Consider the following 13853-nt stretch of genomic DNA (forward strand, 5'->3'; position numbering starts at 1 on the left):
TCAAGTGGTAGAGCAGCGGAGTATTTAGCCGAAGGCCGTGGGTTCGAATCCCGCTCGTGACACTGACTTTTTTATCTCAACCAATACCTTTCATAAAAACTAATTAATTGAAAAAAAGTTAATTGGTCAATCGGACCACGAACTGTAATGGATTTATTAATTTATAAAGGTGAGTAAAAAATGCGGTATCAATTAACAAAGTATTTTTAATCGTGAAATTATAGCTCTTAATCGAAGGTTAATTATATGTTGCCTAATTCTCTGGAACGTACAACCCTTAAATTATGGTTGAAGAAGGTCTTTTATTCCATTTTTGACGACTTTCAATCTCTGAATGTTTTATCCTTAAGGAAGTAAGCCATTGATAGGACGAGGGAGGTCAGTAGTGCAAATACAATAGAAGCTAGATTCCACCTATTTTGAAAAAGTAAGTTCTTTATACGTTGCAGATATTCGGAACTCGTCATTGACAGAACCTTCTAAACAACACTTAAAAATAATAACTCTTTCAAAAAACCAAAAGAAAACCGGAAACATTCTAACCTCGTAGTAAGCTTCAAAAATTGAACAAATATTATTTTTGTTTTTAATTTTTATATTATTATTCTGGGAGACCAACAATGGTTGGCGACTTCCCTCAAGACTATACAGTATATAATGTAAATATGTAAATAACCTCGAATTACGAGATGTATATTTTATAAATACAGGTAGTAATAAAAAAAATATATAAAAAATTTAACAAAGTGTTTCTGTTTAAGTTTCTGTTGGGACTAAGTTTGGCAGCCATTGTAGGAGGGGAGTGAACTTAATTTTACTTTTAAGGGACTTTATGCATGTGATGCGATTATATGGGAGTAGTTTAAATGAGCTGTTCATTCATTTGTTACTTAACAGTTCGACAATTAAACTAAGTCATGAAAATAGGATTGAATCTAGAACCAATGGAGTCGTACGGAACCATTCAGATAGATGAAGTTGAAGGGAGATAATAATTTTTCAAGAAACAATTCAGGGGCATAAATAAAGAATTCATAAGTAACCTGGTCACATCCGGGAGCTTTGTTGCGTTTTAAACTGTTTATGACAAGTTAAAATCATCAATAGAAAATGGAGAATCAAGAAAAGTAGATGTGATAAAAGTTTAGCGTACAACACGTAAAAAGTATCCCTGGAGCGATTAGGTAATTTTTCGAATTGAGACGCCCAAGATGTTATACCACAGAAAATTGAGAGACCAAGGAGGAAAAAAATTTTTTTTTTTGGATATACATAAGGATTTTTAAGAATTGATAGAGTATATTTTTATTATTTTTCATTATTAAGGAATTGGTGCACGGTATAATTTAAGCAATTTAAAGGACCTCTTACTGGCTTGAAAGCAGACTCCATCAAATCATGGTGAATCGAAAAAATGGAATCTGTTTTGTATTGCAATTTGTAAAAATTAGTTTTTTCAAAAATCGTTATTTTGGAGTTATCACAAAAAAATGATGATTGTGTTTTTAAATGATATATTTTATAAAATAAGAGTTAAAGTTTTAATATTTGGCTAAAGAAAATATGCACGGCCGTTTGGTATGAGGTGCAAACAACATTTAGGTGATAGCAAACTATAAATTGATTAGAATTCCGCAAAAATTGATTTTCTTACTCACTCCATCAAGAATGTTTTTTTTTTTTTTACTTTTTCTTTCCCTTACTTTCTCTTTTCTTTACGAATCTCTTGTATCGCAATTTGTAAATATGAGTTTTTTCAAAAATCGTTATTTTGGAGTTATCGCAAACAAATCATGAGTGTTTTTAAATAAATATATTTTATAATATAAATCAAAGTTTTAATATTTGGCTAAAAAAAATGTTTATATGCAAGGCGGTTTGGTATGATGTGCAAACAAAATTTGGGTGATAGTAAACTGTAAACGGATTAGAATCCCGCAAAAATTGATTTTCTTACTCAGTCCATCGAGAAATGATTTTTTTTTTACTTTTTCTTTCCGTTACCTACACGTTTTCGTCCACCAGTTTATCAAAAAGATCCCTATTTTTTTAAGGCAAATTGAGAACTTAAGTTTTTTCATGAGAGACAGAGTACGTGGCAGGCTTTCAAAAACTTTTTACGACTTCATCAAAGTCGGCTGGGATCTATCTTTCTTTCTTTCTTTTTTTTCTCTCCTAGCGTCATAATATTAACCGGCCATTCGCATGCGTTACCGTCAACCATTTGGACTTCCCTGAGAATTTATTCGTGGGGGGAATAACATTTTTTTAAAGGGTAGAATGCTCGAAACAGCTAATGGAAATGTTGATTCTATTAAAGGGGCCGAGATCAGACCTTAATGTGGGAGGTCTAGGTAGATCACAACGTAAGGTGGAAACCCCTCGGGACAAATGTTATTAAAAAAGTGAAATTGATATTCAAATCGTTCTCATAGTGCACGGGAGAGTTCTAATTATCAATTATTAAACTACACCCTCGGGCTTTTAGTCTGCTGCAATCGTATTTTTATTGTGGGAGAGGGTGGTTTTTCAGCAGCAGGCATTGATAAGGGAAACCTCATGGTTATAATATAACTTTTTTATAAACGGTTAAAGCTCTACTTCAATGTAACGTGTATCAATTTTGCCATTAAAAATATTTGTTCGTTTGTTCATTCAATCTAGGATTTAAAAAAAAAATTCAACCTTTGAAGAACTCATGACTTCTATTGTTACTGTGGTATAAATTAAAAATTGAATTCATTGTTTCTGTCAAAACTTTAAAAAATAATAATATAATAATAATAAGTTTATTGCACACATGAAGAAAATAAAAATTACAGATAATTCAGACAATAAAATATACCTAATTCGGCAAGGTAACCGTCTGCCGGAGTTTGGATTAATTATTAACTAATCCTATAAAATAAACGTACAAACGCATTAAGCTAAATAAATACAATGGTATGCTAAATGTAACATTTATAACAAAATACTAAATAATAAATTAAATATTTATCAATGCATCGGTAGTATATTAACAGAAATAACCAAAGTATGAATAATACATTAAATAAGACGTATAAACAGAATTCAAATCCAAAACAGAATAGAGAAACAGAAAAAGGACACAAAACTGAGATGTAAAAATCAATGAACCGGAGCTGGGACCGGAGAAAAAGAAGTACCAAATATCAAGAGAAAGAGCGGGGGAAAGTTAAAAAATAATGTTCCCATATCTTTATCGAATGTAGCAATTACATTGTACATATTAATTTCATATATACCGAGAGGAAAAAAGTGGCTACCCTTAATATTTTTAATATCTCTTAGACAATCATTTATTGATTATCTTACAATAATATAGGTACATTTTAGGGGATTAGAGAAAAATAAAACAGATAAAATCTACCACTTGTGTGTATAGCTGGATTTTGTAAAATCATTGAATAGTCAATCTCTTCTTTGTTGGTTTTTGGTTAAAGCGTCTTTATAAAGTTCCGGTGGTTTGATTTTATTTAAGTTGTACCAGTTTTAAGTTTCGAATTTGATTGAGTGATGGGTTTAAGATTCGGCTAGAATCGTAGTATTGTTGGACGATGGAAGAAATCGATCGTATATGGCCAGGGTGTTCACATTCTCAGAACAACTGTCCGAATAGTCTTCCATTGCTACCACGATACAGGAGGTTACTCAAGATGGATGGATTTTATCAAGATCGACTCATGGATCAGGTCACCATGGGATCACATCCCAGAGAGCTGATCGTTTTACTGTTTGGAATATACTCCGTAATCGACATTCAGAAATAACGACTTCAGCAAGTTAGAAATGTTAATGACAGCTTACGGCTTAGTAAGGCGAAGACTACATTTATCTTTTTTTCTTTACTTTATTGTAATGATTATTTGGAGATCGTGAGATGCGGTCTGTTGTGACGTAGGCTTTAGAAAAACATTTACTTTGTCGTGCCAACGTTTCGATCTTTATTGAGATCATCTTCAGGGCTCAAAATGTTTGTTTTCTGTGTAGGTGTGTCATTATTGGGTGTCGTGTTGAGAGTGCCCACTCGACACCCAATAATGACACATCTACCCAGAAAACAAACACATTGAGCCCTGAAGATGATCTCAATAAAGCTCGAAACGTGGCACGATAAAGAAAACGTTTTTATAAAACCTACGTCACACCAGGCCGCATCTCACGATCTCCAAATAATCATTAACTAACGGTCACTAAACACCACACACAATTTTATTGTAATATTTTACTATTTTTTGAAGACCCTGGCAGATAGTGTTTCTTAATTGGTCAGAAAAACGTGATTTTATATTTTATATTTTATAATTGATTGTAAACAAAAATAAACATCATTCAAATAAAAATAAAAAAAGGAAAAAAAGAGAAGGAATTTAGAATATTCATCAAATCAAGAAAAGCCAACATTTCCTTGTTCCTTCTTTTATTCAGACTTTTTGACTTTTTTTATTTTCCAGTAACAACTCATGATTTTTTATATTATTAGCTCTACTTTTTTCAACAATATTAATTTTGGTTTATTTTTACTCTTTCTAACAAGAAATGACTACGAAAGTTCGAGCATCAGAGAGCAAGCTATCTTAATTTATGATATCTTGAAAATACTTTTTAACATTTCCAAATTTTTCTGTGATTTTTGTTCAATGAATTTACTATGACTAGACAAATTTCAAATAAAACGCAAAAAAACACAGAATCGTTGCAAATCCTTGTTGAAATTTGATTGAATAAACCTTGCCATTTTTAAAGGTTATTTGAAAGATGTTAAAGTTATTAAAGTTTAAAAAAGAGCATGTGCATGGTAGAGGTCAGTCCAACGATTTCTTTCACGATCAGACCCATTTTTCAGGCTGTTTTACATCACCTGATGAATTCAGGTGGCCAGCAGGTGTCGATTTGGTTAGCGAATGTTTGCATTTTCCTTGATTTTTTAAATAAAAAGTAGGTTCTGTCCTTTTTTTAAACCTTTCTATTTTATAATTTTAACTATCTACAGAAATGAGAGAGAAATTATTATATCAAATTTTTGCAATTAGACTGCTTCAAGTTTACGCACAATAAGCTATACGAGGCATTGCTTATTATTTTGGACTAGCTTTGTAAACAAAAATTACTAAAAATATTTCAAAGGGGATTTTTCCAATCAAATTATTTTAAATATCAATTGTTAATTACAACTGGTGATGGGTTCATTATATTTCTAACCATTCACTCTCAATTTATCCATTTGTACGAACTGTCGTAAAAATCTTTTCTATAAATCTTTACATATTTAATCGTTTTTACCATAAGTCCGTTTTTATTTATGAATGACTTAATCAGCCTGATTTGCCAAATAAACCTCTCCGGGCAACTTTTCTACGCAACTGAAAATTATCATAATTATTCAAATAACTTAAAAGTGGACAATTGAAAAGTGCATAAAGTACAACTTCTAGTGACCGACCCTGCGTAATTATTGTTAACGTAAGTTAATTACTAATGATTTATTACAAAGGAAGATCAAGGAGACGACTTTTGTAATCATCTCTTTAACGTAAATCTTAAAACTTCAAAAGTAGGTACAAGAACGGTAAGTTCCGTCCATGTCTTCATTGTTGCAATGGCGTCATGGTTCCTGACATACTCCTTCTTCAAGAGCTCATTTGTATTTTTTGATTGAGTGTTCTACTGCGATTTTCTGGAGTATTTTAGCCGGCCATTTTTTGGTTCTACACTCTTCAGCATTTGGAAGCGTAGCATATTGCGTCCCTTTGGTCTTTTGGCACTGGTAACATTAGTTTCAGGGTTTTCTACGGAATATGCTGTATGGGAACATGTCTTTAGCTGGACTAGTTAGAACTGGAACAGGTTTGTAGTTATCTCCGATAGCAGTAGCTCCTTGGATCGATGAATTTCTTTTCTTGCTGGTTTTTTATTGCATCATAAGTGAGGTGAAACGGCTGTCGTTCAATCATTCTTTGCAGGGGAGCCGATGCTGTTTCTGAGAATATCGCGCTGGTTCAAAAGAAATAAACGAATGTCTGAGCCTTCATTAGCACATTTTGTTAATAAAAACTTCGTGTCTAGCACATATCGTTCAATAAACTCATTTGAGCGAGGAAAATGGCTGGAGACTTGATGTTGATGTTTCATGAACTGACAAAATCATGAAATCCCTTATAACATAACTGCTGACATCCGTATATTTTCAACTTGTGACGTATCCCTTTAATAGAAAATGAATTTTTTAATTTCTTGATCACAGTAAAGCTAGTGGTCGTGTTTAATTCTTGGAAATCGAAAAATCCTGAATAAATATCTCTAATAATCTGATGTTTTTAATTCCAGTTGATAACAAGTCACGTCCAATTGTTTTCCAGGGTTTGTTTGGTATGTCACTAATTTTGAGTTCTTTAGGTTTGTCTTTCTGATAGATGGACAAGGGGGACAACTCAACACAAAACTCTTGATATCTGTGGACATGTTAGCGCAAAATAAATGTTCTCTTTTTAGGGAAGCTTGTTTGTTATACTTATAAGTATAAGATTTAATAATAACTATGTTAATAAAACATTTAATGGAATAATTAAAAAGCCTCTATCTCCACTGTTATACTATATTTTTGATTATTTTTGGATAACTTTATTTTAAGAAACTAAGGGGATACCTCTACATCTATTCAGCGCTACTTCAAGAAAACACAAAGTTGATTGATAATAATACAGATACATGTAACATTGACAAGAAACACCTGGGTTTTAAGGTCGTTTCACCTGCAGACCCTTTTCACAAAACAAAATTTAAGGCTAACCCCTCTCATTCACTTATTTAAAATTAGATACTTTTAGCATGTATTCAATTAAAGTTTTATAAATTAGCCAGTCCTTCCTAATTAGGCGATGGAGGACAATATTACTATGGAAAAAAAAACACATTAGATTGACGTACTTAACTTTATTTACAAAATCCTGAACACAAAAATCAAATTGTCCAGAACGGACTCAATAGGTAGATAAAGCTCGAGCCAAATTTAAAAGTAATAATTTGAACATTAATGATTAACGAATTAATGGGAAATGTTATATTGTTTTAGCTTGCATAATTTGGATGTTTGGTTTAATTTTTGATAGCTGGAAATGTACATCGGGTTAAGCATCCAGACAACTTCGGTATTTATTTTTGGTGGCTGTGTAATTAGAAAATAATGGTGTGCTTAGGTAAGTTGTGCCGAATGGAAGAACATGCTCATGTGCTTTCTCAACGAGCGGTTGAAATTTTTTGTTTTCTACTTGGATCTAAAAATTGGGGTGAGTATCGGTAAGCTATGCTATAAAAAATGAATCGTGCATCCGCTGGACAAAAAAAATTTAAATTATATAAATGTAAAAAAGTCATAGGTTCCTGGCCTGCGGAGATGTGTCTGGAAGACAAAGGTCATACTTAACAGTTTGCGCATAGTTCATACCAAGATCACCCCCAGACACCTTCTTATAAGAGTAAGACGACATAGGTGCCCGTTTTGTAGAGAATTTATTGCGGTAGAGCATATAATCACACAATGCAAAGACCTATTTCTGCAAAGAAAGAGATACGGCATCCCCAATGATCTATGAGCGGCCTTGAAGCCAAAGATCGCTGGTCAAGAAATATCTCATGGCCATAAATATTTCTAATTGTATATAGATTTTCGTCCCTTTATATTATTATATTGTATTATTTATTGGTACGAATGTATTTATTTGCGTGAATGGAGGGGCTTATCCCCAATTACCCCGAGGAATATCGAGTACTCTGGGGTAGTGTGAATGCTAACCAGACTATGTTTTTGTGTTTCTGTGTAATTTTGATTGTTATTGGAGTTATTTTATCCACAATAGGCACTGACGTACAGATAGGTTGAGAGTTGGTTACCATCATACATCATAGCACATCATAACTTGGCAGGAGAATCAGTAAAAGAAATTAGCAGATTTAAAACGCTAGAACGATAAGAAAAGAAATGCAAAGATAAAGAGAGAGGGCTGGCGATGACCAATTTAGTTTGCTGGTTCTAAAACAACTTTTAGACAACCCTTTATTTTTATTTTCAATTTGCAAGTTTTTTAATGCTTTAAACGAGGTTTAATTTGAAAATTTAAAAAAATACTAAATTGATAATTTGGAGCGATAATTTTACAAATACGTGTAGGACGTGAAAAAAATGAATTTGTACAATACTAGAAAATTTTTGGATTAAAAAAAAATTATACAATGCTAGACAATTTTAAATTTTAAAAAAATTATACAATGCAAGAAAATTTTAGGTTAAAAAAATGAATTTATACAATGCTAGTTTTTTTATCTAAATTTTTAGGATTGTATAATTTTTTTTATAATCTAAAATTGTCTAGCATTGTATAATTTTTTTTAATCCAAAAATTTTATAGCATTGTATAAATTCATTTTTTTTCACATATTGCATGCATTTATAAAATTTAAACAATGTTTATAAATCCCAGGCGCTGAAGATGATCTCAATAAAGATTGAAACGTTGGCACGATAAAGAAAATGTTTTTCTAAAACCTACGTCACACCAGACCGCATCTCACGACCTCCAAAAAATCATCAAATAATGGGCACTAAACACCGCACATATTAAACTGAAGTTAAAAAGAGTCAATTTGAAGCTAAAAAGGGTTAATTTGACGGAAATAAGTTATAAAGGATGTCTTGAGCTCAAGTAAATCTTATGCAGGTCGTATTAGAAATATAAACAATTTCGTCTTTTATTTTAATACTTGTACTCTATGTATTTAATTTATAAATATATATCCATAAACAGTAAATAAAGATTTATTGATATTATTAGTTTTAACTATAGATAAAATGTGAATAAACTACTGACTTCAGCATTACATCTCTTTATATTCAACCCAAATGCAACTCGACGTACAGTATAGAAACGGCTCGTTTATACAAGTCGAACGTACAAAAGTCTCTTTTTCTTTACCGTGTCTCGGGTGAAAGAACAAAAATGCTCCGGTTTAATGCCGATTTCCACTGTACAATGTTTACGAGCCGGACTCCCATCATCAAAAGAGCCGGAGGGTAGGCCGGTTAAAAAGGTGAGAAAATAAAAAAGGGGCGGCATCATCTCATCGAAGGCTCCCCGTCATTATCTGTCTAACAAGGTTCGGCCGACATAGGTAATTGATACTCTCTAGCCACTATTCATTGCTCAGGCGACTTGAGACAAGGGTAAAAACCCCTTTTTAAGTTTTGTTCTTTCCCCTAACTAGAGCTCGGCTCCCCTAAGAGCCTAATGCCTTGACACCTGGACTACTTATTGTAACTGCCCTCATATAATCTGGTTTAATAAGCTCACTTGTACATTCGAACAACATAGTTTGAAAATAAAATATTTATAGAGCTTCCAAAAGAACTTGTCACGCTTTCAACACCGCCGAGGGAAATTATGAAATCTTTACGTCACAGAAATTCCCAAGATCTTATCGAGTAATTAATGAGTGAGATTTTGGGAAATTTGTAACCACGAATAATCTAATCATTATTATTTAGAGTGTTATTTTTTAAGTGTGTGACATGACCAGGGGTGCGCTAAAAGTATAGCACCTAAGAAAATCGCGAAATGTTGACGGTTAAAATCAGTTAGAATCGGCAGAACAGGTTTACACGTTTCACGTTTCACGTTTTTAGCTGCTAAAAAACTGTGGTTCTCTAGTCCGCCATGTTTTACGCTCAAACAAACAAATTACACAATATTATTGACAATACCTGCAATGTCAATAATGACGGTGCAACGTAGAGGTGGAAAAAAGATTCGAATTTCCAAACATCCAGGCATCAATACTAGGATCCATTTTAATTAATTCTTAAAAGTTTGTACGGACATTAAAGAAAACACTTATAATTTACTAAAAATTAAAATTAAAATTATAAAAATTTATAGTTTAGTAAAAATCATCGCTAAAAATCGTTATTTTGGAGATATCACAAAAAAATCATGACTGTGTTTTTAAATATACGCTTTTTTTATAATATAAGAGTTGATAATAGTTAGATAAAAGTTTTAATATTTGGCAAAAGAAATGTTTGTATGTTGGGCGGTTTGGTGTGAGGTGCCAACACAAATTGGGTGATAGTGAACTGTAAATGGATTAGAATTCCGCAAAAATTTATTTTCTTACTCACTCCATCAAGAATGATTTTTTTTTAAACTTTTTCTTTCCCTTACCTTCACAACATTTTCGTCAAAGGCCTTTTTAAAGCCGATCCCCTCCTTCATACCATTCGAAAGCTTATTTATTAAATAAAGCAATTTTTTGAAATTTCCCAATCTCTAGTTCATTTGGTCCCTGCGTAGTGAATTTTTGAAATTCTTCATCTATCCTCCGAAGTTTCAATTTTATCGGTTTGTTCCAGCCATAATGGGCTAAAGGGGTAAAATTCAGTAGATGAATCATTCTTTAGGCGATTTAACAAAGATTAAAATTTAGAGACGAAGGAGGAGAAAATTCTTCCTTTTTGGATATACATACATAAGAATTTACAAGAACTGATAGGGTCAATTTTTATTATTTTTAATTATTAAGGAGTTGATACATGGTACAATTTAAGCAAGACCTCTTTCTGGCTTGAAATCAGACTCAATCGAATCATTGTGAATCGAAAAAATGGAATCTCTTTAGTATTGCAATTTGTAAATATCAGTTTTTTCAAAAATCGTTATTTCGGAGTTATCGCAAACAAATGATGCTTGTGTTTTTAAATTATATATTTTATAATATAAGAGTCAAAGTTTTAATATTTGGCTAAAGAAAATATGCAGGGCCGTTTGGTGTGAGGTGCAAACAAAATTTAGGTGATAGTAAACTGTAAATTGAATAGAATTCCACAAAAATTGATTTTCTTACGCACTCCATCAAGAATGTTTTTTTTCTTTTTACACTTTTTCTTGCCCTTACTTTCACAAAGTTTTCATCAATGGCCTTTTTAAAGCCGATCCTCTCGTTGATACCATTCGAAAGTTTATTTATTAAATAAAGCAATTTTTGTAAGTGATTCATTCTTTAGGCAATTTTTTTATTTATTTTATTACTACCTGCATTAATAAAATGTACATCTCGTAATTTGAGGTTATATACATACATTCACTAGTTTTCGTGGTCCGCTTGACCAATTATTTTTTTTATTTACATATTTACATTTGTGCACTGTATATCCTGTCTTGGGGGAAGTCTCCAACCATTTTTGGTCTCCCATAGGCAATTTAACATAGATTTTAAAAACGACCTTCATTTGGTCAAAAATGCATAATTAACAGAGATAAACTTTTTCTGTAAACAATTGCAAAAATCGTTTCTTTTCGATGCAGTGAGTTAGAAAAACAATTCTGCGGCATTCAACTCCATTTACAGTCTACTATCACCATTTTTTTCATCTCATAGGAAAACATCCTGTATTTGCCGGGGTTTGAAGAAATAGTAGAAAATAGTCTATGCGTACACTTAAAGTTTTGTAAATAAAAAACGTTTTTATCAGAAATACTATCACGAGTTGTTACGACTTTATTATCAACTTTCAGAATTAATCAAAAAAGAATAATTTGTAAGTCTCAACGTTTCTCATAAGCTGATCGCCTGCGACAAATTGAAATAAGGGAAAAAGTGTTCATCTAGATTAATAGCAAATATCAGTGATCATATTTAATTTGGAAAAATAAGTTACAATAATACAAATAATAAATATAATACAGAAATATTACTTTTTCTGGCCAAAAATCCTCAGCTTTTGACAAACCGCAGGCAAATCTTCTGCAGTTGGCCAACGAAAGGACAAATTTTTCATTTCAAACCACTTCAAAATTTTGATTAACTTCGATTGACCTATTCTCTGATCCAGTACCTATTTCCAACCTCGTACCTTTGGGTTCATGGCACAATGTTTGTCTCGCCAAACATCGAAGTACTAAGAAGAAATAGTTTATAAAAGAATAGAATCATACGTCATAGAAAGAAAAATTAAGAAAACCCAAGGAACAACAACTTAAGAAAATTTAATTTTCAAATATTGTAAAGTTTTTATAGGTTTGTTGGTCAGGAAAACAAAGAGAAAAACGTTTTATTCTATTGGCATTATATTTCCTGACGTTTCATCTGTCTTGGAACCATCTTCAGGGATATATATTTTGTGTTCACTGTTCTTTCTGTATGAAGAGACGAGTCAAGAAAGAATGTAATTCCAGCCGCAATTGCTGATTAAAATTATGAGAATAAAAAAATAAGCGGCACGAAAGAGTGAGCATAATAATATAATTAAATACGCCTTGAAGATGGCTAAAGCAGAACTGAAATACCGAAACGTCGGAAATTATAATGTCAAATATTAAATAATTGATTTATTTTTCTTCCCTGGCCGATTCTGTGATTAGTAATCAACCAAAATAGAATCAACACGTCCGACAAAAACAAAGCATGAAAAATAAGGTTAGAAGAAAATCGCAATGCAGAAATAAAAGCTAGAAAAATACACCCAAAGTTGAATTACATTGTTAATTATTTATACTTCACATCGTTTACTAGAACATAAAACATACTAGAACATAAAAGCAAGGAGTGAACATTTAAATTTAAATTTTTGACCTTTCAGGCTTCAAATTTAATAGAAATTTTAATACGAATTGTCTTTGAAATATTTCGTTTGTTTTATAAATATCGTCATTAATATTCGATATTATTATCGTTATTATTAAATGATCTTCTTGTATATTGTTTTTCGTCTATTTTCTTATAGGACCAGGGAAGACCCAACATCCTATATTTCAAAAATAACAAAATACATAAACATTTTGTATTGCCACTCTGCTGAACATCCGAGAAATGTTTTCTTTGAAATATTTTGTAAATATCTATACCGATAAACATAATTTTTAAAGGTTTTACATAAACAATAAATAGTAATAATAATAAAATAAAGATTGTTTTGATTAAAAGTTCCTCTAGTTTATTTTTTCGCCGATATATACTTTTCTTACAGGACAGAGATAATTTTTTTTTCTGATAAGCTGAGGATTTAAAAAAAAAGTTAGTTTATTTAAATAAAATAAAGACTTTCTATTGCAACTCTGCTGACAGATTGGTATCCAAGGGGAAAATGTTTTCTCGAAAAGCTTTGTTTTATTTTTAGGATACCTTTCCATGTTTCATGTTACTCGATTTCGAGAAATTATAATATTTTAATTAATGACAAATATGTATGTTGGTTTTCGTTAAAATAATCTTTTTTTTTCGCCAATATGAACTCTTCATGAAGTACCATAGATAAATTTAATTTTTGGCCGATGGCTTCAAGAGCTGATATTTAAAAAATTTCACGTAGTTATTTTCACTGTCCTTTCAATAAAATACCTAAAGATTGTTTTTTGTTGGAAAAGGGCAAAAATAAATCAATTTATGGGATTGTTCAAAAATCATGCCGCTTATCTCATGCAATTATATTTTAAACGTTTCAGGTTAATTTTTAATGTTATTTTTATGGCAATGTAGGCATGAATGGAAGCAAACAGTGTCTAGCTGTTTATCTCCAAAGGATCACGGCGTACGCGTCTGCACTCCTCGCAGTTTACCAAAGATGAAAGTAGAACCAGGACATCTGTCCTAGTGCACCTGCCTCCCCACTTTCGTTTCCTACCACCTTTCGATACTAAAGAATAAACCGCTAATCACTTAAATCATCGCTCATTATTGTCGGATTAGCTTTTAATTTCGTGCTTCCATCGTTTAACGCCAATCAGAGAAGAATCCATGGTATTTCTTTCGAAAGACTAATTAACGAGGGAACAAACAGAGAGAAG

Source organism: Cimex lectularius, unplaced genomic scaffold (assembly GCF_000648675.2).
Source record: "Cimex lectularius strain Harlan isolate CLEC.00 unplaced genomic scaffold, Clec_2.1 scaffold40, whole genome shotgun sequence".
NCBI classification, from domain to species: domain Eukaryota; kingdom Metazoa; phylum Arthropoda; class Insecta; order Hemiptera; family Cimicidae; genus Cimex; species Cimex lectularius.